At 38.5% G+C, this 23201-nt stretch overlaps 1 long non-coding RNA gene across 3 annotated transcripts in view; it reads left to right on the top strand.

Annotated features, from left to right (window-relative positions):
• LOC127868209 (uncharacterized) overlaps positions 1-23201 on the top strand; it is a 30847-nt gene that overhangs the window by 3861 nt on the left and 3785 nt on the right. The window contains exons 3-8 of one of the 3 annotated variants that reach the window (XR_008043915.1): positions 2129-2258; positions 2832-2930; positions 12521-12680; positions 13575-15758; positions 20947-21242; positions 22264-22473. This is a non-coding gene — a long non-coding RNA (uncharacterized LOC127868209). Of the gene's footprint in view, positions 1-2128; positions 2259-2831; positions 2931-12520; positions 12681-13574; positions 15759-20946; positions 21468-22263; positions 22474-23201 lie in introns of all 3 variants that reach the window. The other 2 variants (XR_008043914.1, XR_008043913.1) reach the window with 2 other exon arrangements.

Below are 23201 nucleotides of genomic sequence, written 5' to 3'. Positions count from 1 at the left end.
CTTGGATATATTGGAAGGGAAAGAAAAGGTGCTCACTGCTTAATCCCTGACATATGATAAAGTTAGAGACTTAAGTACAAGTTTGACCTGAAAACAGTTACATTGCACTAGAAAATGATCGGAAAATTTAAGGTGCAAAAGAAGTAGAGTTTGATTTGAGTAAAGTTAATGTTTGGTTTAAACATGACATATCTTTTTTATTGCTTAAATTGATTCAGCTTAGAATGAACTTTCAGAAAAAGTATGGTTATGGTGGTCTCTATGTTCTAAATGTTGCATTTATTTTCTCTTTAATTTGTCGCTTTTACATTGAATTATATAGGGAAATCATTTAGTATATTGTGGCCTTTAATTAATTTAGCTTACACTAACAAGGGAGAGAACTGTCAATATGTACCAGCAGTGAATTGTTGCCATTAAATTGTTTCATATTTTATTAATTTGTAATATTTCTTACAACTTTTATGACATGATGGCTTACTTTGGAACTGTTGTCTTGTGTGAATTTAAATAGAGTTTAACACCAAAGACCTGTAAAGGCATGGTAAAAATGGTGTGTGTGTTTTTGTAACTTTGGGAATACATTAATATGAAGTTGTTGCCTCCCATTTATTATTATCCCCCGCCATAGGTGGATAGATATTGTTTTGGCGTTGTCTGTCCGTCTGTCTTTCCGTCCGTCCATTCGTTCGGAGCCATATCTTGGAAGTGCTTTAGCGGATTGCATTGAAACTTGGTATGAGTATATATATTGATAAGAGAATGATGCACGCCAAACGGCATTGTACACCATATGTAAATAACAGAGTTATGGCCCTTTGTATTTTGAAAAAATGCTTTTTTGAGTGATAAATATAACACTTTTGTGTCCAGAAGCATATTCGCCGGGATATCAATTGGACGAATTTGCTTGTTGAAACTTGTATTAACAGTAAAACCTCTGTTAAACAATTGTAAAAGTTAACCGATAATGATTATGAGTACAATAAACAATTTATTATTTTTAACTAGATGATTGTCCATTCTTTTTTGCTGTTATGCAGGAAAAAAACTGGCTAAAAACATCAATGAGCCACACTGTGAAATAATAGGGCTTAATGCATGTGCTTAGATTGTAGTCCCAGATTAGCCTGTGCAGTCCGCACAGGCTACTTAGGGACAACAATTACCTCTTTAAAGGTATGTTTTGTTGAAAATAAGTATCTTCTTTTGTGAAAATCCAGTATCGTCAGAAAGTGTCCTCCCTGATTTGCATATGTGGATTTCACATGCTAATCTGGGACCAAAGCATCTAATATTGATGAGCGGCAATTTGGCTTATAAAATTACACTGAAAGTTAAGTAAGAATAATAATTATGAATTTACAGGTTATTAAAGCATTAGCCAACACTTTTAATGTTTTAATACGAAATGGTTTAAAGGGGCCTTTTCACAGATTTTGGCATTTTTTTAACTTATTCATTAAATGCTTTATATTGATAAATGTAAACATTGGATCGTAAAAGCTCCAGTAAAAAATCAAGAAAAAAAATTTAAAAAAGGAAAAGAACATTGCCCGGAGCAGGTTTCGAACCAGTGACCCCTGGAGTCCTGCCAGAGTCCTGAAGTAAAAACGCTTTAGCCTACTGAGCTATTCCGCCGAGTACACATTCCTGACGTATTTTATACCTTATATAAGCAATCTTCGTAATTGCACAAAATTTAACGACAAAAACAGAACTCTCAAAATTATTCAATCGTTTCGTGTTGCAACGCTTTATAATTTTTAGGTTTTAAAATCGTCAAAAGATGCATATAATGGCTATATTAGAGCATGGTTAATGTTCAGTATAACTGTTTCCTCACAAATATCATAACTAAAACGAAAACTTACGAATCTGAAACAACTTTTTTCAATTTTGTCAATTTACCAAAGCGTGAAAAGATCCCTTTAATTGCATTAATTTTCATTAATTGCTATTTAGGACAAGGCACCAATGAAATGCCAAATTAGAAATTCAGATAATTATGTTTTGCTGTTGAAAACCTTCACATCCAATCAATAGGCATATATGTAGTGTATTATGCATTGTATTATAAAAATGTGTTACAAGTTCATATCCCCCAATCTAGTGTTGTTGTTTTCAGGAGAGCACCAGCATTAATATCGAGTTGGCCAAGCAACAGCACCAGTCTGGCCTGCAGGAGCCCCAATACAGAACCATCCTTTCCCTCCCCTGATCCCTAGCTCCTCCCACTGGACCTCCGGCCTCAAAGGGTCAGCATCGTTACACAAGTCTGTGCAATAAATCCTCAGCGCACGTCAAGTTTTCACGCGCTGTTATGAACAACCGAAATATCTGTGTCGAGATTTCCCCAAGCAAGCCCGAGTAGTTTTGTTTAGCTCTAGTGCCAGAGTGGTATGAGTGTTACAGAAGCGAGACGTTATAGCAGTACTTATGGTAATGCTAACAGTTAACGCAAACAGTTAGTTCCTGCTGTGGACATCACAAAGAATCTCACGAAGAATTAAACGTTGAATAATTTGTTTAATTCTTTATAAGACAGCTATATATTCAGCAAGGAACGAGAGAAAAAAAGGAACAATTGAAATGATTCGTTCAGAAGTATATCTGCTGTAGATAGTTAGGACAGTAGTAGCGTTACAGACTGTCCTCAGCGCACAATATATTCATGTGGTGCACCACAGACGCAAATTCCCCCCATTATTGAAAACAAGTTGCTAAAAGTAAACACGTCCGGTTTTGCACTCCGAGCCCAAAGGGCATTGCATTGAATTGAGACTAAAGAAGGCTAAAAAATATGACACCAGTTTTGTTGTATGCTCCAGTACACCCTTCGACTCTCAGCCCGAAGTTAATCAGAACTCAAACTCGGCCCTTAACAATATCCGCGAGGCCAGCATATAAGCTCAGCTTCTGAGCTTCAGGTGAGACCTTACAGTGTTAGTAACTTTGTCAAAGATTGGGCTTAAATTCAGCCCCATTCCTCAAAAAGTCTAATTTTTTATGCCCCCTTTCGAATAAGAGGGGGTATATTGCTTTGCACATGTCGGTCTGTTGGTTGGTCTGTCGGTCGGTCCATCCACCAGGTGGTTTGTGGATGATAACTCAAGAACGCTTGGGCCTAGGATCATGAAACTTCATAGGTACATTGATCATGACTCGCAGATGACCCCTATTGATTTTGAGGTCACTAGGTGAAAGGTCAAGGTCACCGTGATCCGAAATAGTTAAATGGTTTCCGGATGATAACTCAAGAACGCTTAGGCCTAGGATCTCGAAACTTGATAGGTAGATTGATCATGACTTGCAGATGACCCCTATTGATTTTCAGGTCACTAGGTCAAAGGTCAAGGTCACTGTGACCCGAAATAGTTAAATGGTTTCCGGATGATAACTCAAGAACGCTTATGCCTAGGATCATGAAACTTGATAGGTAGATTGATCATGACTCGCAGTTGAACCCTATTGATTTTGAGGTCACTATATCAAAGGTCAAGGTCACAGTGACCCGAAATAGTTAAATGGTTTCCGGATAATAACTCAAGAACGCTTATGCCTAGGATCATGAAACTTGATAGGTACATTGATCATGACTTGCAGATGACCCCTATTGATTTTCAGGTCACTAGGTCAAAGGTCAAGGTCATGGTGACCTGAAATAGTAAAATGCTTTCCAGATGATAACTCAAGAACGCTTATGCTTAGGATCATGAAACTTCATAGGTACATTGATCATTACTCACAGATGACCCCTATCAATTTTGAGGTCACTAGGTCAAAGGTCAAGGTCACCGTGACCCGAAATAGTAAAATGGTGTCCAGATGATAACTGAAGAACGTTTATTCCTAGGATCATGAAACTTGATAGGTAGATTGAGCATGACTCGCAGATGACCCCTATGGATTTTAAGGTCACTAGGTCAAAGGTCAAGATCATGGTGACCTGAAATAGTAAAATGGTTTCCGGATGATAACTCATGAACGCTTATGCCTAGGATCATGAAACTTCATAGGTACACTATTCATGACTGGCAGATAACCCCTATTGATTTTCAGGTCACTAGGTCAAAGGTCAAGGGCACAGTGACAAAAAACATATTCACACAATGGCTGTCACTCCAACGGAGAGCCCATATGGGGGGCATGCATGTTTTACAAACAGCCCTTGTTTTATAAATATTTACTGGTTAAAATTTACAATGCATTATTTGCCAAAAAAAGTGTTTGATAGGTTGCAACAATGAGTTACTTGCCTTATTAAGCTGTATAAGTTGAAACTTAGTACAATCAAAATACAAATCAAAAATTATAAATTGTTAAGTATTTGTGTTCACGTATAACTGATTATGACTTTTATTTAAATTAGAAACCGGATGTTTGCAAAGACAATATCACTATACTGCTTTTATATCCTTATGCACACACTTTCAACGCCAGTGACTAAACTTTACATCTAAGGTCTGTCTTACAAAAACAATTGCATAAAATGTAGACATCAATCGATTCAATATCACGTACATATAAAAAAATTAACCAGAATAGGCTATTATTACTAGTATAATGGCCCCTGGTAGCAAGACAGAATATCGGTATCCGGAGAAGTGCCCCCCCGGAGAACTGCCCCCCGGAGAACTGCCCCCTTATTTTAAAGGTGGCGGAGAGGTGCCCCCCCATCAAATCGGTAGGGGCGGAGAACTGCCCCCCTGTCAGAATTTAGTAGGCGGATATCTGCCCCCCCCCATCAAATCTGTAGGGGCGGAGAACTGCCCCCCGGTGTCATATTAGTTATTAGTTACGTAGTGAAAACAATACTTACGGGTAATTTTACGTTATCGCCGTACACATTTTATCCGGTAACAATTTAATTTCAGTACAAGTATATTACCATTTATTGAACTGAATAACACAAATTGTCTAGAGGCATGTGATAATACTGTTTAAGGCCCTTGGTACGCATCTGCACCACTCACTATACATGAATGCCTTGTAAAAGTCGTGTTTTAATAAGAGCGCGAAACATAGTCGAGATCCACACAGGAAACGCGTGCGTGTTAATACTGGCAATGTGTTGCAACTAAATATAGACGTGCAACTCGGTACTTATGGAGGAAAAGTTACATAGGAATTAATTTACATTATAAAGATAGTATTGACCCATGGAAAAAACGTTAATTGACATATAAAAAAGTAAATTAATAGGCATGGCAAAGGCAATAATTTAGCTGACTTGAAGAAAATAGTGAAGTGAAGTTGAATTTATAAGCAATTTATTTATGTTGTTTAGTTAATTCATGTCTTCTAGCACCTTATCCGTCGGAAGCATCGCCAGACCGTCGAGTCGTCCGCAGTTTGCATTTTGAGCAGATCATGTCGACATGCCAAACAAACAAAATCGGTAACAGTTGCTTTAATTAGCAGCTAATAAGGCAGGCAGAGAACTTGTTACCGTTAACGATAAGTACCGCGATCTTTTAATCTTTTAATTGGTAGACCGGACCGACCTTAATTGTTAAGAACTTGTTAGCTTTGAATAAAGCCGCATACGGGTTTATTATATTAAACCGTCCAAATCCGTAATTGGCGAAAACAAACAAATAAATTATTGTTTTCAGCTGGCATAAGGATGGATTAAATTGCATGCTAATTGTTTGTTTTTGTTACGGGGAAAATATCAAATAATTCAGCCGCGAAAACTTTTAAATAAGCAAAAAGTTATTTGTTTTTCTTTGTTCACATTGACGAAAATCACGTGATTATCAAGTTGGCGACGTGACGACGTCCATGCAGAGGCAGGTATTTTATGCCGTTTTATAACTTTTATTACTTGTACAACTTTATATTACTTTTGAAATTTCACTCAATTTCCATACATAATAGCAAGAAAGTTACTGGCGTTATTGTCATTATAATACTCGCTTTATATATCACCGCTATTTCTTTAATTAGGGGGCACTTCTCCGGGTCATCAATTCTGACAGGGGGGCAGTTCTCCGCCCCTTATTAATCAGCAGGGGGGCAGTTCTCCGCCCTATACAAAAACAGTGAGGGGGCAGTTCTCCGCCCAGTGAAAAATCTTTGGGGGGGCAGTTCTCCGGGGGGGCACTTCTCCTAGAGCCCAGAATATCATATACTTAATTCACCATAGACTTTCATCTGTTTTTGCATTTCTGTCTAATCCATAGGCAAAACGTGGGTGATCAAGTACTCATATACTTACAGTATTGTGTCTTATGACTTGTTGTATTGTCTAACATTTAAAGTTGTTTAGTCTCGCGTAATAAGTTGTGCACATTCAAATATGTACAGTCTCATATGTTAAGTTGTTTAGTGTCATGTTAAAAGTTGTATTGTTTTACAGTTAAAGTTGCCGAGTATCAAATTAAAAATTATGTAGTCTTTCATTTTAAGTTGTTACCATAGGTTTCCATGTATAGCGTGCACCCGTGTATAGCGCGCAGGCTGTTTTTTAAATGCAAAAATGGAGAAAAAAAATATTTAAAGACAATAAAACCACCAAATCGGACTGAAAATGGCCGCCATTTAACTATTGCACAATCCAATAATCCGGGGCATTGGAAAGCTTAATTAAGCATTCAAAATAGGAAGGGTCATTATGATTAGGAGCATGGGTTGCATAGCACTATACTTTTCTGACAATTTTGTAATTTTCTAGCAAAAGATTAAAAGTCCACGTGCATTTCCTGAAAAACGTGAGAAAATAAGAATAGTGTACATCGTGTGATTTTTCCTCGGGGAAAGCATGGGCATTACCGGTAAATTTGAATGTCGCATGGGAGACGGGGATACAGTTGTTGAGGTACACCACTGTTCAACATTCAATATTTATACACACAAAATGCATTTGCATATCTTCACGTTCTCAAAGGTCAATTAGTGTCTCAAATGGCAATTAGCGTCTTAACAAGTCGTGGCACATATTACTCAATAACATCTGCCAATTACGAAGTGAAAAATGACCCCCTTTCACACCTACCGTACATGCAAAAAAGACCTCATTCGCACCTACCCTTGCCTGCTCTCCGGAATGTCGACAACAATCCCCATCGGAATTCATCAATTAAGAAGTGTAAACACAAACAAAGAAATGTCCGCAAGTTTATTCAAACATATTTATTTTTTACCAAAACTTCTTCTACCGCATTCATATCTACGAGTTGTTTCGACAATGGCCCCTCAGTCTGTACGATTATAGGGTGGTAGTTTTCTGGAAAAAAACATGGCGGCTATTTTGATTATTTACGATTACACAACATATTTTTTACCAATCTAGCAGCCAGGATGGCGTTGTATCAATGTATAGCGCGCACCAGCTTTTTAATTTGAATTTTGGAGGTAAAACACAGCGCGCTATACGTGGAAACCTACGGTAGGCTTATCTAGGCAGACACTTAGTGCACAATTTATAAAGCCCTGTTTTCTCGGTGGTATGAGGCTCAAAGTAAATCCTCCTACAGTCTGTTACAGAGTTGTACAAGATGAAACCAGGTGAGCCTTGTTATGGGAAAAGGGTGCTTAATGCATGTTATGTACCATCCACTAGGGCTGTCACGATACGCCGTGAGCGTACCGCGGTATATCGTGGTAGGGCAACACTGTATCGCGGTACGTACCGCGATATTTTACAGAATATGTATCTGTGAAGAAAACAGCAGAATAACAAGTTTTACAAACTTTATTTAACTCAATAATCAGAAAACACTGGTATCATAGTATGACTAGAAACTGTAAAAGAAACTGTAATAAACTTGATAGAAGTAGTCATTGTTATTGTTCGCGTCTTTTTCTAAAATGTCCGCCATGTTGTTTACAATAGCTGTGTAAATCGAACGCTTCAAGGGCATGTTCAAAATGCGAAGTCAGCGGGCCCAATATTGAAAATCCGTAGCGTTCTGACTCTTCCTCGACTTATTCAGAATCTAAAGATAACATGATTCGGAAATGCCATGCTTTGAACGATCGATATACTAAAGAAAGAAAATAAGAAATAGAATAAACATATTTTTGATAATTATGAACTTATTTGCAAAGGAAATCTGTCCCTAATTCCAAAAAAGGTACGGACCCATACATCGCCGTATTTTAAACGTGAAAGTTAAACATCTACAAGTGGAAGCGCTTGCTTGACCTGGATATTAACGGATTATTTTTAGCTCATCTATTTTTTGAAAAAAAATTATGAGCTATTGTCATCACCTTGGCGTCGGCGTCGGCGTCCGGTTAAGTTTTGCGTTTAGGTCCACTTTTCTCAGAAAGTATCAATGCTATTGCATTCAAACTTGGTACAATTACTTACTATCATGAATGAGGGGACTGGGCAGGCAAAGTTAGATAACTCTGGCATGCATTTTGACAGAATTATGTGCCCTTTTTATACTTAGAAAATTGAAAATTTTGGTTAAGTTTTGTGTTAAGGTCCATTTTATTCCTTAAGTATCAAAGCTATTGCTTTCATACTTGCAACACTTACTAACTACCGTTAGGGGACTGTGCAGGCAAAGTTATGTAACTCTGACTGGCATTTGGACGGAATTATGGGCCCTTTATACTTAGAAAATTGAAAGTTTGGTTAAGTTTTGTGTTTTGGTCCACTTTACCCCTAAAGTATCATAGATATTGCTTTCATACTTGGAACACTAGCAAACTATCATAAGGGGACAGTAAAAGGACAAGTTGCATAACTCTGGATGTCATTTTTACGGAATTATGGCCCTTTTTTGACTTAGTAACTTTGAATACATGGTTAAATTTTGTGTTTCGATCCACTTTACTTCTTAAGTATCAAGGCTATTGCTTTCAAACTTCAAATACTTTCATGCTATCATGAGGTTACTGTACCTGGCAAGTTGAATTTTACCTTGACCTTTGAATGACCTTGACTCTCAAGGTCAAATTATTAAATTTCTCTAAAATTGCCATAGCTTCTTTATTTATGATTAGATTTGATTGATACTTTGACAAAACTACTCTTACCTGACATACCACAATAGACTCCACCCAAACCATCGCCCGTGCCCCCCCCCCCCAATCCCCCCCCCCTATTTTTTTTTTTTTTTTTTTTTTTTTTTTTTTTTTTTAAGATCATCTCACAAATGACCACCACACCCTCACACTATACCCCCCCCCCCACCCCACCCCCTCCCCAATTTTTTTTTTTTTAAACGGTTTAAAAAACAAAACTATTTATTTTGATTATTTTATGTTTGAAATACCGTCCAACCATCGCACCCAAGAATCCCCCCCCCCACCGCCCCTCCCCCCACCCGAATCCCCCCCCCCCCCTATTTTTTTTTTTTTTTTTTTTTTTTTTAAGATCATCTCACAAATTACCACCACACCCTCACACTATACCCCCCCACCCTCACCCCCCCCCCCCAATTTTTTTTTATGAAACGGTTAAAAAACACAAATATTTATTTTTATTATTTTATGTTTGAAATACCGTCCAACCATCGCACCCAAGAATCCCCCCCCACCCCCCCCCCCCCCCCCCCCCCCCCCCCACCCCCCGATGTTTTTTTTTCTTTTTTTCGCATTTTTGGAAGAAAATGTAATAAATGTCCACACCCCCACACAATGCACCGCTCTTCACTCCACCCCTCCATCCTTTGTGATTGAAAATGAGAGTCCCTTCACCTTTAAAAAGAAAATAGATGAGCGGTCTGCACCCGCAAGGCGGTGCTCTTGTTTTAGCCCTTTTGAATCGCTTCTACATTTTTCAAAACGATATCTATATCAAAATAATTATGTAATGTATTTATATCTGTGCTAATATAATAATATTAAAAAAAACGGTGCGGCAACGCCGTACCGCGGTGCGATTTTTTTCACGACATGCACCGCGATATACCGGTGAATCGTGACAGCCCTACCATCCACAGATTAGCCTGTGCAGTGTGCACTCAGAATTATCAGGGATAATGCTTTCCATTTTTGAGGAAATTTTCGCTTTAAAGAAATTATTTCTAAACAAAAATCATGTCTTGGTGGAAAGTGTTATCTCAAGTTAGCCTGTGTGGACTGCACAGGCTAATGTGGTACTATACATATTCATTAAGCCCAGTTGTCCGGAATATGGCTCAAGTTTAGTCTGCCTCCAGTCTGTTGGTATTTGTAAATTCTGATAAGAACAAATATGGTATAAAAACCACTATGATTAAAAACTGGTAATTGAGACATCAGTGTACATATCAATGCAAATTTAACATACATATTAAGCAAGTCTAATAGTAGCTCACAATATCCCAATTTAACATAGTTTGCCATTTTTAAAGAGTTGGCTACTCATTTTTTCATAAAATTAAAAATTTTTAGCCGTATTTTGTTCACAGAATATCATATCAAACACAGTTAATGTTTAAAATAACTTGGACACAATATTGTTTTGTTATTGGTAACTGAAAATATAGATTTATGGGCGTCATCAAAGTACAGGCAAACTAGTATTGTAATATGATAGTTATTAAGGGCAAATGGCCTGTAACATAATTTTTACTCCATTGTGTATGTGAAAAAAAAGCCTTTTCTTTCCATCTTTATAAAGTACACGTAATAGGCACTTATATGCAAGTGGACTAATAAAATGACAATCTCCATGCAGAGTTGTCGTTCTTTGCTCTCACATACAACTCTGCGAAAGGCTCAGCAGGCCATTTTGTCTATAAAATAGCCAAAACCGAACAAACGCATTCAATGTATATTTGATTGGATATTTAAGATCGCATGCATTCAATTAAGAAATATGACTTTAAAATGTAGGATAAATCGTGCAAATACTTGCGAGTTTTAATGCAACTCTTTGGAACTATTTTATTGCCCATTTACGCAGATGGAATCATTGCAAGCACTTTACATATGTAAATAATTGAACATAATGTTTATTGAGTGACGTTAGGAATTGCTTCGACGTGTGTATGTATGTTGGTTTCTTAACATCAAAAAACCATATCAATTTTATAAGAATGAATTAAGACTGATATAAGATATCATGGTATGAGATGGTTTTCTTAAATGCATTGAATGCAATGTAACCGTCGGGCAAAAGATTGTTTAGTATACTGTAACCTTAATGATTAACACTTGGTATGATCATGACATGAATGAGACGCTTTCATAACAATAGTCCGTTCTGAGCCCAACACAGAGGTGAATGTAATGTAACCGTCGTGCAAGAGATTGATAAAATGAGCACTGAAACTGAACATTTCAACACAAACACATGTCAAAGAATATATTTATGCCCCCCTTCGAAGAAGAGGGGGTATATTGCTTTGCACATGTCGGTCGGTCGGTCGGTCCGTCCACCATGTGGTTTCCGGATGATAACTCAAGAACGCTTGGGCCTAGGATCATGAAACTTCATAGGTAGATTGATCATGACTTGCAGATGACCCCTATTGATTTTGAGGTCACTAGGTCAAAGGTCAAGGTAACGGTGACCCAAAATATTAAAATGGTTTCCGGATGATAACTCAAGAACGCATATGCCTAGGATCATGAAACTTCATAGGTAGATTGATCATGACTCGCAGATGACCCCTATTGATTTTCAGGTCACTAGGTCAAAGGTCTAGGTCATGGTGACCTGAAAAAGTAAAATGGTTTCCGGATGATAACTCAAGAACGCATACGCCTAGGATCATGAAACTTAATCGTTAGATAGATCATGACTTGCAGATGACCCCTATTCATTTTGAGGTCACTAGGTCAAAGGTCAAGGTCACCGTGACCCGAAATAGTAAAATGGTTTCCGGATGATAACTCAAGAACACATACGCCTAGGATCATGAAACTTCATAGGTAGATTGATCATGACTCGCAGATGACCCCTATTGATTTTCAGGTCACTAGGTCAAAGGTCTAGGTCATGGTGACCTGAAAAAGTAAAATGGTTTCCGGATGATAACTCAAGAACGCATACGCCTAGGATCATGAAACTTAATCGTTAGATAGATCATGACTTGCAGATGACCCCTATTCATTTTGAGGTCACTAGGTCAAAGGTCAAGGTCACGGTGACCCAAAATAGTAAAATGGTTTCCGGATGATAACTCAAGAACACATACGCCTAAGATCATGAAACTTCATAGGTAGATTGATCATGACTCGCAGATGACCCCTATTGATTTTGAGGTCATTAGGTCAAAGGTCAAGGTCATGGTGACCCGAAATAGTAAAATGATTTTCGGATGATAACTCAAGAACGCTTTTGCCTAGGATCATGACACTTCATAGGTAGATTGATCGTGACTCGCAGATGACCCCTATTGTTTTTCATGTCACCAGGTCAAAGGTCAAGGTCACAGTGACAAATCGTATTCACACAATGGCTGCCACTACAACGGACAGCCCATATGGGGGGCATGCATGTTTTACAAACAGCCCTTGTCCTCATTGGTGTGGTACAAATACTTTTTTCAATTTGGCAAAAAAATTGCTGGTGTATTACTAATTTACTAGTTCAAAAGACTTCATATTGGTTTTCTCAATGTTACAGCAACTGCTAAGCACAGAAGACAAAGGAGTAGTAAAAGGCTCAGCCAAATCAAAGTCCGGCAATGTGAGGGTGACACAGCCTTTCCATGTCCTGGTATTGCAACATGAAGGACATTTTAGCTGAAACTAACAAGGGAGAGAACTGTAGATCTGCACCAGCAGTGAGTTGTTGCCTTTAAGTTGTTTAATGTTTTATTTATTTTTATTATGTCTTACAACTTACATGTTGATTGACTTTAAAACAGTTTTCTAGTGTGAATTTAAACAGATTTTAACCATAAAAGATCTGTAAAGGCATGGTAAAATAATATGTTTGTGTGTTTTTTTTTGCAATGTTGGTGAGGCATTAATATTATTATTAAATATTAATATTGTTGCCTCCCATTTATTGAAACATATATTAACAATAAAACATATCTAATGGCATTTTGAAAGTAATGTGATTAATAGAATAAGTACAATTACAAAATATTAAATTTTTAACCAGATGGTTTTCCTTCTTTTTGTTATGCAGCAAAAAATTGGCTAATAGATAAATAAGCTGTGATGTGGAAAAATGGGGCCTTATGCATGTGCTTAAATTGTTGTCACAGATTAGCCTGTGCAGTCCACACAGGCTAATCATGGACAACACTTTCCTCTTAAAGGTATTTTTCATTAAACAAATAATCCTCTTTATGAAAACCCAGTCTAGTCAGAAATTACCCTCCATTATTAGCTTATGTGAATTTCACATGCTAAAATGGGACGACACTTTATAACATTAGTGATCCGCATATTGGCTTATGAAAATACATCTCTGAAAATGGAGTAAAGATAATAGATATAAATTTACAGATAAGTATAGCATTAGCCAATACTTTTCTTGTTGTAATACAAAATGACTTAACTGTATTTATGTTCATGCTATTAAGGACAAGGAACCAATAAAATGCCAGATTAGAAATTCATATTGTTGAAAACCTTCACAACCTGTCAAGAGGCATAGTTTGTTATAGATTATAATATAATTTGTTACAAGTTCCTATCACCCACTGTGTTATTTTTGTTTTCAGCAGAGCACCAGCATTGATATCGAGTTGGCCCAGCAACCGCACGAGTCCTACCTGCAGGAGCCCCAGTCCAGAACGACCCTTCCCCTCCCCTGACTTCTAACTCATCCCCCTTGACCTCCTGACTCAAAAAGTCAGCATGATTGAATAACTCTGTTCTGCAGGAAATTCTGAGCATGATTCTTTTCTGAACAAACGCAATGCCCATGCCACGTTTTCCAAACATAAGCCTGGGTAGTTTTGTTAAGCTAGAGTTCCCTGTGGGCCTGAGAGGGACGAGTGTTACAGACACGAAAAGTAATAGCAGTAGTTATGGTAACGCCAACAGTCAGTTGTTGCTGTTGGACATCACAACAAATATCATGAAAAATAAAACGTTCAATAACTTGTTCCAATCTTTATGGGACAAACAGAAATTGAACGGGAGAAAATCAAGGAACAATAAAAGCGTAAGCTTTCCTAGTGGGATACTTCTGCTGTTAATAGTTTGGACGACTGTAGGGTTACGGACTGCCCCATATTGTCCTCTCAGCGGCCAAAATATCATAATAGAACGGACTTTTGGCAATGTTACTGACAAACAAAGGGAGTAATGACTTGGTTGTGAATACCCAGAGCACTAGACATCCATGCTGACAAAGAAAGGCAGTAATGACTTGGTTGTGAACACCTCGAGCACGATACATCCATGCTGACAAAGAAAGGCAGTAATGACTTGGTTGTGAACACCCAGAGCACAATACATCCATGCTGACACAGAAAGAAGTAATGACTTGGTTGTGAACACCCAGATCACGATACATCCGTGCTGATACAGAAAGGCAGTAATGACTAAGCTGTGAACACCCAGAGCACGATACATCCATGCTGACACAGACAGGCAGTAATGACTTGGCTGTGAACACAGAACACGATACACCCATGCTGACACAGAAAGGCAGTAATGACTTTGCTGTGAACTCAGAGCACAATACATCCATGCTTACACATAAAGGCAGTAATGACTTGGCTGTGAACACAGAGCTTAATACATCCATGCTGACACAGAAAGGCAGTAAGTACTTGGTTGTAAACACCCAGAGCACAATACATCCATGATGACACAGAAAGGCAGTAAAGACTTGGTTGTTTAAACACCCACAGCACATTACATCCATGATGACACAGAAAGGCAGAAAAGCCTTGGTTGTAAACACCCAGAGCACAACACATCCATGATGACACAGAAAGGCAGTAAAAACTTGGTTGTTAACACCCAGAGCACATTACATCCATGATGACACAGAAAGGCAGTAATGACTTGGCTGTGAACACAGAACAGGATACACCCATGCTGACAAAGAAAGGCAGTAATGACCTTGCTGTGTACACAGAGCACAATACATCCATGCTGACACAGAAAGGCAGTAATGACTTGATTGTGAACACAGAGCACAATACATCCATGCTGACACAGAAAGGCATTTATGACTTGGTTGTGAACACAGAGCACAATACATCCTTGTTGACACAGAAAGGCAGTAATGACTTTGCTGTTAACTCAGAGCACGATACATCCATGCTGACACAGAAAAGCAGCAATGACTTGGATGTAAACATCCAGAGCACAATACATCCATACTGACACAGAAAGGCAGTAAAGACTTGGTTGTAAACACCCAGAGCACAATACATCCATGCTGACACAGAAAGGCAGTAAAGACTTGGTTGTAAACACCCAGAGCACAATACATCCATGCTGACACAGAAAGGCAGTAAAGACTTGGTTGTAAACACACAGAGCACAATACATCCATGCTGACACAGAAAGGCAGTAAAGACTTGGTTGTTAACACCCAGAGCACAATACATCCATGCTGACACAGAAAGGCAGTAAAGACTTTGTTGTATACACTGAGAGATCCATACATCCATGGGGTGTGCCACAGACTCAAATTACGCCCACTATTGTGAACAAGGTGCTTAAAGTGAACATGTCTGGTTTCTGTTTTCTGTTTTGTTATGAGCACTTAGCACTCCGAGCCCAAAAGGCCTCACATTGAATTGAGAAGGCTTTGAAAATGACAGCAGTTTTGTTGTGTGGTCCAGTACGCCCTTCGACTCGCAACCTGAAGAAAGCAGAACTCAAACTCGCCTCTTAGCAATATCAACAAGGCCAGCATGTCATCTCAGCTTCTTGAGCTTCAGGTGAGACCTTACTGTGTTTATTATTTTTTATGAGATTGGGGCCGAAATTCAGCCCCATTCTTATTTCAAAAAGTCTATATCCATAATTACTGGCTTAAGTTCTCAATTCATGGTTTCCCAGTAGAAAAAGAATGTTTTGATAGGTTGCAACATTGAGTTAATCAGAACTCAAATTCAGCCTTTGGCAATATCACCGAGGCCAGCATATCAGCTCAGCTTCTTGAGCTTCAGGTGAGATCATACAGTGTTATTCATTTTGTCGAAATTGGGGCCAAAATTGAGTCCCATTCCTAATCTTAAACAGTTTATTTTTTCCATAATTACTGGCTAAAGTTCTCAATTCAAGGTTTGACCCCAAACAATGTTTTAATAGGTTACAAATTGAGTTTGTTTCCTTATGCAGCTGTATAAGTTGAACCTTAGCACAATTTATCTTGATAACACTTATTCTCATTTTTAACCAGGTTTTTAACCAGGTTTTCCGAAGGAAAAAAACCGGTTATTAGATTGGCGAATGCTGGCGGGCTGGCTGGCTGGCTGGCGGGCGGGCGGAACAAGCTTGTCCGGGCCATAACTTTGTTGTTCATTGTGAGATTTTTAAATCATTTGGCACATTTGTTAACCATCATTAGACGGTGTGTCGCGTGAAAAAATTACGTCAATATCTCCAAGGTCAAGGTCACACTTTGAGTTCAAAGGTAAAAAATAGCCATAAATGAGCTTGTCTGGGCTATAACTATGTCATTCATTATGAGATTTTAAAATCATTTGGCACATTTGTTCACCATCATGGGACGGTGTGTCGCACGAAAGAATCACGTCAATATCTCCAATGTCAAGGTCGCCACGACTAAAAATAGATTTATTTTAAAACAAACTTACAAAGGGGGTTAATTTTGTTTGTTCATTTCAAAAGTTCAGTTTGAGTTGTCTCCCTTTATCAGATTTTTTTTCACAATGAAAACCTGGTTTTGTGACAATTTTGTCCCTTGTTTAAATTATGTTTAGCAAAAACTACAACCATTTTCCCAATTAAATTCAAAACACTATGATTTTTTAGCTCATCCATTTTTTGAAAAAAAATTATGAGCTATTGTCATCACCTTGGCGTTGGCGTCGGCGTCCGGTTAAGTTTTGCGTTTAGGTCCACTTTTCTCAGAAAGTATCAATGCTATTGCATTCAAACTTACAAAAGGGGACTGTGCAGGCAAAGTTATGTAACTCTGACTGGCATTTTGACAGAATTATGTGGCCTTTTTATACTTAGAAAATTGAAAATTTGGTTAAGTTTTGTGTTTAGGTCCACTTTATTCCTACAGTATCAAAGCTATTGCTTTCATACTTGCAACACTTATTAACTATCATAAGGAGACTGTGCAGGCAAAGTTATGTAACTCTGACTGGCATTTGGACGGAATTATGGGCCCTTTATACTTAGAAAATTAAAAATTTGTTAAAGTTTTTTTTTTGGTCCACTTTACCCCTAAAGTATCATAGATATTGCTTTCATACTTGGAACACTCGCAAACTATCATAAGGGTACAGTAAAAGGACAAGTGGCATAACTTTGGTTGTCATTTTTATGGAATTATGGCCCTTTTTAGACTTAGTAACTTTGAATATATGGTTAAATTTTGTGTTTCGATCCACTTTACTTCTAAAGTATCAAGGCTATTGCTTTCAAACTTCAAATACTTTCATGCTATCTTGAGGTAACTGTACCTTGCAAGTTAAATTTTACCTTGACCTTTGAATGACCTTGACTCTCAAGGTCAAATTATTAGATTTTGCTAAAATTGCCATGACTTCTTTATTTATGATTAGATTTGATTGATACTTTGCCAAAACTACTCTTGGCTGACATACCACAATAGACTCCACCCAAACCATCCCCCGTGCCCTCCCCCCTCCCCCCCCCCCCCCCCCCCCCGAATCCTCCCCCCCCTAATTTTTTTTTTTAAGATCATCTCACAAATGACCACCACATCCTTACACATTACACCCCCCCACCCCACCCCCCAATTTTTTTTTGAAACAGTTAAAAAACTTTTTTTTTTCCATTTTTGGAAGATAATGTAAAAAATGTCCACACCCCCACACCATACACCTCTCTTCACTCCACCCCTCCCTCCTTTGTGATTGAAATTGAGAGTCCCTTCACCTTTAAAAAGAAAATAGATGAGCGGTCTGCACCCGCAATGCGGTGCTCTTGTCACGAATAGTCCCAATCCAAAAAAGGTAAAAATAAACTCTGCACAGAGCTAGCCCCTAGTTATAGCACATTTTAAAGTTTTTTTTCAGAATAACTGGCTTAATTATACCCCCACAAACGAAGTTTAGGGGGTATATAGGAGTGAACTTGTTTGTCGGTCAGTTGGTCTGTCGGTCTGACTGTATTAAGTGTCCGCTCTCTAATTATCCCCACGCTTTTTGAAAAAAAGGTGGGGATATTGTGGTGATCTCCGCCGTCCGTCCGTCCGTCTGTCCGTCCGTCTGTCCGTCCGTCCTGGCCACTATCTCCTCCTACACTAAAAGCACTAGAACCTTGAAATTTACACACATGGTAGCTATGAGCATATGTGCGACCCTGCACTATTTGGAATTTTGATCTGACCCCTGGGTCAAAAGTTATAGGGGTTGGGGTGGGGCCGCGTCAGAAATTATCACTCATTTTTTTAGGTTATTTTACATTTACTTCTTTATTTCTACACCGATTCACTTCAAATTGATACTGGACCTCACCTATGACAATACGGTCAATCTCAACCATGCATGGCCCCATTCCCAACCCTGGGGCGCCCCGCCCACATAGGCCACACCCACCAAAAATTTCCATTTACTATAATTTTTTCATTTCTACACGGATTCACTTCAAATTGATACTGAACTTTTGTTATGACATTAGGGTCAATCTCAACTATGCATGGCCCCAATCCCAACCCTGGGGCGCCCGCCCACATAGGCCACACCCACCAAAAAATTCCATTTACTATAATTTTTTCATTTCTACACGGATTCACTTCAAATTGATACTGAACTTCTCTTATGACATTAGGGTCAATCTCAACTATGCATGGCCCCATAACCAACCCTGGGGCCCCGCCCACATAGACCACACCCACCCAAAATTGCCTTTACTATAATTTCTTCATTTCTACACCGATTCACTTCAAATTGATATTGAACTTCTCTTATGACAATACAGTCAATCTCAACTATGCATGGCCCCATTACCAACCCTGGGGCGCCCCGCCCACATAGACCACACCCACCCAAAATTGCCTTTTACTATAATTTCTTCATTTCTACACCGATTCACTTCAAATTGATACTGAACCTCTCTTATGACAATACGGTCAATCTCAACTATGCATGGCCCCATTACCAACCCTGGGGCGCCCTGCCCACATATGTCACACCCACCCAAAATTGCCTTTTACTATAACTTCTTCATTTCTACACCAATTCACTTCTAATTGATGATGAACTTCTCTTATGACAATACGGTCAATCTCAGCTATGCATGGCCCCATTACCAACCCTGGGGCACACCTAGGTCAAACATTCGGCGTGGGGATACGCGTCGGCCTCTGCCGCGCCATTTCTAGTTCAAGTAGTTTTCATCCGATCTTCACCAAACTTGGTCAGAAGTTGTATCTTCATGATGTCTAGGCCAAGTTCGAACATGGTCCTTTCAGGGTCAAAAACTAGGTCATGAGGTCACTTGGCGCGTTTTAAACAATCAGCATGTTGTCCGCTCTCTAATTCAAGTAGTTTTCATCCGATCTTCACCAAACTTGGTCTAAAGTTGTATCTAGATGATTTTGAGGTCAAGTTCAAACATGGGCATTGCCGGGTCAAAAACTAGGTCACGGGGTCACTTAGTACGTTTTACACATTGAGCATGTCCGCTCTCTATTTCAAGTAGTTTAAATCCGATCTTCACCACACTTGGTCAGAAGTTGTAACTAGATGATGTGTAGGTCAAGTTGGAACATGGGCCATGCCGGGTCAAAAACTAGGTCACGTGGTCATTTAGTGTGTTTTTAACCTCACCATGTTGGCCGCTCTCTAATTCAAGTAGTTATTATCCAATCTTCATCAAACTTGGTCAGAAGTTGTATCTAGATGATGTCTAGGTCAAGTTTGAATATAGGTCATGCCGGGTCAAAAACTAGGTCACGGGGTATCTTAGTGCGTTTTAAACCTCACCATGTTGTCCGCTCTCTAATTCAAGTAGTTTTCATCCGATCCTCACCAAACTTGGTCACAAGTTTTATCTGAATGATCTTAAGGACAAATTTCAACATGGGCCATGCCGAGCATAAAACTAGGTCACTGGGTCACTTTGTGCTTTTTTTAACATTCAGTATGGTGTCCTTTCTCTTATTCAAGTAGTTTTCATCAGATCTTCACCAAACTTGGTCAGAAGTTTTATCTAGATAATCTGAAAGCCAAGTTCGAACATGGGCCATGCTAGATCAAAAACTAGGTCAAGGGGTCACTTAGTGCGTTTTAAAAATTGAGCATGGTGTTTGCTGTTTTTGTGAGGACGGCATGCAAAATATTATGTGTCAATGCGGCATGTGGGGGTATTTGTCACGTCTTTGACAAAGCTCTAGTTTGCTTATTTCACTAAGTTTAATTACTATTTTGAACTCACATATATTGTTTCTTATTAAATGCCATACAGTTGTATTGTCTCACATTTAAAGTTGTTAAGTCTTAGGTATAAGTCATAAACTGTCACATTTAAAGGTGTGCAGACTCACACTTAAATATGTAGATTGTAACATTTAAAGTTGTGTTGTCTCACATTTTAAGTTGCTGAGTACCACATTTAAAATTATGTAGTATCAATTTTAAAGTTCTATAGTCACACAATTAAAGGTGTACAGTCTCACATTCTAAATTGCTCAAGTAATGCGTGGTTTTGATTTACAAAAAATAAATATAACACTTTGCTACAAACCCAAAAATTCCAATTTAAAGCTGGTGCCCGTAAAACATTGGTACTTCGTTATTCTGAGTTCTAATTGGTAAAAAATTAATTGCAATATTTTAAATATGAATTATAGGCACAATGTTTGGCATTTAAAAAAACAGGTCTGTAAAGTAAGGTGTTGCAAGGCTTATTCATGTGTCACTAAACAATCTGGTTTAAGTTTACTTTCCATTTCCTTTTCAGTGAACTTTACTAGCAAACATGACAAACGTCATTGAAGTGAAAGTCAATGACAACCCCCTTCTTGCACAAATACTACAGCTCGCTTAAGAAATTCAGCATGAAGACGTCTTGTGTCAGACTACCAAGCCTCCTATCAATATCTCCTCCCATGTTGGCTACATCAACACTTCCAACAGCAGAGCCTAGGTGAATTCGACTTCCGTCTCAGCATTGATGTGGCTTAGCAACAATTGGATGATTGCGTCGACAAATTAGGCCGGACAAGTTGCTCGAACTGAAACGATCTGATTCAACAGGTAGAGCAGGCGTTGCCTGACACGTCCGTTAATGTGACTGACCTCGATATGGTGTTCTCGAAAAATGTGAACCTTAGGCCTGGAGAGCAGTATGCGATTGACGCCATTCAACAACAGTTGTTGTCGGCAATTCTCGGGTTTGGGGTGGCGACTTTGGCGTTGGGACTCACTCCATCTCTGTCTATGGCCCAGTCGCAGCAGCAGCAGCAACAAGAACAATAAGAAGTATCTTAGCGGTGTTCTGCAATATGGGGCTTAAATTGTCATCCCAGATTAGCCTATGCAGACTGCACATACATTAAGTCCTATTAAATTGTCATTCCAGATTAGCCTGTGCAGACTGCACATACATTAAGCCCTATTAAATTGTCATTCCAGATTAGCCTGTGCAGACTGCACATACATTAAGTCCTATTAAAGTGTCATCCCAGATTGTGCAGACTGCACATACATTAAGTCCTATTAAAGTGTCATCCCAGATTAGCCTGTGCAGATTGCACATACATTAAGTCCTATTAAAGTGTCATCCCAGATAAGCCTGTGCAGATTGCACATACATTAAGTCCTATTAAAGTGTCATCCCAGATTAGCCTGTGCAGACTGCAAATACATTAAGTCCTATTAAAGTGTAATCCCAGATTAGCCTGTGCAGATTGCACATACATTAAGTCCTATTTTTTCCCAGAATGCACTCATATAGTTCACTTAACATCAGTCCGTTGTCTGCCTGATTGAGGAAAAGTTCATAGCATCAAATAGGAATTCTGTGTTTTTATATTGATCAAACTTGGTAAATGAATGCGAATAACACTTGATTTAATATAAGTTTTAGAATGTCAAGCATAGTTTGTCTATTTTGCGGCCGAAATTCAGCTCCTGTACCAAAAGTTTCTCCTTGCATGAAAACTCCCGCTTTTCTATTCAATTTTAGTAAAACAATTATTTAAATGCTTTCAGTACATTATAAAATTATTGTCTTCATTATTTTCCGATATTTAAATTCTTTGGAATCTGTTTTAAGAGCCGGTTCCTACAGGACCAGACGCACTCATAGATTGGTACGCAGCTGAACAACAGGCTCTCTGGTCAGCTGGACCTGAACGCCCAGGGATTTTTTCTGGCCAAGTTTCATGGGGCAAATGCCCAATGAGTTCTACCCGAGGGTGCAGCGTCTCTAGACCTGAGGCTCCAGACTGCCTTACTCAGGGGCCAAGATTACTTTATCTGCAAGGTACATTGGTAATTTATCATGTATAATGTGTGATGTGTTTTTTACTCCAAATTCAATTTAAATAGTGTGTGCGTTTTATATATTGATTAAACTATATTCTAGCTGACAGTTCTTATGATATTGTTAATATTTATAATAGCCGCCAATTTGTATTGCCTTGAAATGGCGCAGGAGTGGGGCGTAAATATTTGTTCTTGTCTGTTATTCGGTCTGCCCTTCCTTAAATCCGTCCTTATGTCTGTCCCACCTTTTTTGAGTTACACATAACTTAATAAATATTTTAAGATAGGGATAAACTATTATTTAGTAGGCTAGGTTTGTATCAAGTGTACAGCATATAGAAGTATAGTATCTAGTGTTTAATTGTGTATCTCTTTTCTATCAGAAGTCTTCAAATTTAATGTATTTCTTATTATTTTTTAATTCAAACAAAATTGATTCAAATATAACTAATGCCATTTCAGAATGCATTAAATTATTTGGTTTACAGGGAAACATTTCTGGGATGCCCTGTAGTGCTGCAACAATACGGCAAAAACAGTATTGCAATATATTGTCAGTTCAAAAGCCCGTATTGCAATATATCGCAATATATTGCTAACTTGTACCAAAATTATAACTTGCCAATTACCCAATAATCCCGTATATTCCAGTTTTAAAGCAAATTCTGGTATATATTTACTATAAATGTGCTCAAGAATAACAAGAAACACAAACATTCGCAAATT

The sequence above is a fragment of the Dreissena polymorpha genome, chromosome 2 (assembly GCF_020536995.1).
Source record: "Dreissena polymorpha isolate Duluth1 chromosome 2, UMN_Dpol_1.0, whole genome shotgun sequence".
Taxonomy (NCBI): Eukaryota; Metazoa; Mollusca; class Bivalvia; order Myida; family Dreissenidae; genus Dreissena; species Dreissena polymorpha.
Note: the sequence above shows the minus strand (reverse complement) of the source record. Positions and strands in the feature narration are given on the sequence as shown.